The sequence below is a fragment of the Nicotiana attenuata genome, unplaced genomic scaffold (assembly GCF_001879085.1).
Source record: "Nicotiana attenuata strain UT unplaced genomic scaffold, NIATTr2, whole genome shotgun sequence".
NCBI lineage: Eukaryota > Viridiplantae > Streptophyta > Magnoliopsida > Solanales > Solanaceae > Nicotiana > Nicotiana attenuata.
The window spans coordinates 262,312-264,544 of record NW_017670752.1 but is presented as its reverse complement, the minus strand read 5'-3'; positions in this window follow the sequence as shown (position 1 = coordinate 264,544).

Genomic DNA, 2,233 nt, shown 5'->3' with positions numbered 1-2,233 from the left:
TGGCTTTGATCTATGAAGGGTTTACTTCAATACCTCGGGTAGAAACAAGAAAACCTAAGAACTTACCTGAAGCCACGCCAAAAGCACATTATTCGGGATTTAACTTCATATTGAACTTGCCCAGAATCTGAAAAGTATTTGACAAATGTTGGATATGATCCCCCGCCTGTACCGACTTGACTAACATGTCATCGATGTAGATTTCCATAGTCTTTCCCGGGTGTTCTTGAAAAGTTTTTGTTACCAATCTTTGGTACGTAGCTCCAGCATTTTTTAGTCCGAAAAGCATGATTTCATAACAGTAAGTCCCCATGTCTGTGATAAATGGAGTTTTTTCCTCATCTAAAGGATCCATCTTTATCTTATTATATCCTGAATAGGCATCTAAAAAACTCAACAACTTATATCCTACAATAGAATCAATTAGTTGATCTATCTGCGGTAAAGGGAATGAATCTTTAGGACAAGCTTTATTTAAGTCAGTATAATCTATACAAACTCGCCATTTCCCATTCTTTTTTGGTACTACAGTATTAGCTAACTAGTTAGGATATTTTACCTCTCGTATTGACCCAATTTTTAAAAGTTTTTGTACCTCATCCTGGATCACCTGATTTTTGAAGGATCCTTGCTTCCTTTTCTTCTGTTTTGACAGGTGGATATGATGGATCTTCATTCAGTTTGAGGGTCATCACCTCCGGTTGCATACTGATAACTAGGGATTATGATGTATTTTACACTCCTTCTTGCTTAAGTTTTGATTAGAAATGTGTACAAAATAATCCCAAAGGCTCACAAGTTGTGCTTGATTGCAGGTTTAATCATCAAGGTGACAAGGTGTCAAAAAACCAGCTCAAAAAAGGAGTGAAACTTGCATAAGTACCAAGACAAGACCAAGCTCAGTCAAACAGGGCCAGTGCGGCCGCACACCATTTTGTGCGGTCCACAAGGATGAAGTTTAGTGACTATGTTTTTCAGGCCATCAGGCAATGCGGCCGCAAAGAGTTTTGTGCGGTCCGCATTGTCTTCATTGCGGCCGCACTCAATTTCGTGCGGTCCGCAGAGCCAAGGTTTAGAGAGATGACAATTGGAGAATTATGCCCAATGCGGTCCGCGGTCCATTTTGTGCGGACCGCAATAGGAGCCACCACGGCTGCGGTGCATTTTGTGCAGTTCGCGGTGGCCAAACTTCTTAGAGCAAAAAAGTCAAGCCAAGAGCCTTAGTGCGGCCGCACTCGATTTTGTGCGGTCCGCACTAGCCCCGCAGGGGTATTTTTGTCCAGAATTTTCAGCCTAGTATAAATAGTTTCTTTTCCCATTTTTAGGTCATCAGATAGTTTTGGACGTAGAGCTGCGCTCGTGAACTCATTTCTTTTACCATTTTGCATAATTTTAGCTTAATTTCACCATTGAATCTTCAAGTTTTATTTAGCAATTACTTATTATGAGCTTATCTTCATCTATTTCTTTATTTTTCTCTATAATCATGAATAGCTAGACCCATCAGCTAGGGTTGTGGCTCAACCCTAGTGTGGGTAATTGATGGGTCTTATGTTTTAAGGTTTGATTATCTATGGGTGTTTGATATTTGGACTAATTTATGGTTTTATTGTTGAATTAGTGGTTGCAAACACTAGTTTATGCTTTGTTGATTTTGGCTCTTCTTGAGAAAGAGAGCCTAAGTCTCTAGAATTAGTCCAACAAGGAATTGGGGCGTACTTAAGAGAATTGATAGCCCCAATTAAAGGGTTAAACCGAGAGATCGTAATACCCGACTTGAACCTTAATTGCTTGCACAAATGTTCATACCCAATTGATCTTGAGAAAGTCAATTAGGGCAAAATCACTCGAACTACCGAGAGGTATAGAGTGGGTAGAATCGTGCAATGGTTATATCGTAACCCCCAAGTATGACAACCTAACCTTAGATATAAGAACCCGTAAATTATCCACCTAGGTGAAGGTCACTGCCCTAGTGCCTTTTAATCAATTAGAACATCCTCAATAGTGTCCTCTTAGCTTACCTTAGCTCAATTTAGCATACTGGTAGTATAAATTTAGAAGTTAAATAAAAAACCATAAATGTTTAGAAGTGTAATTAGGAACAATTACGCAACTCTAACTTAGATAGAAACTCAATTCCAATTTCTAGCTCCCTGTGGATATCGATCCCGACCTCATCGGGTAAAAGCTGCTTCGACCTCTTTTGCTACTCTATAGTAGTACAGGGTTG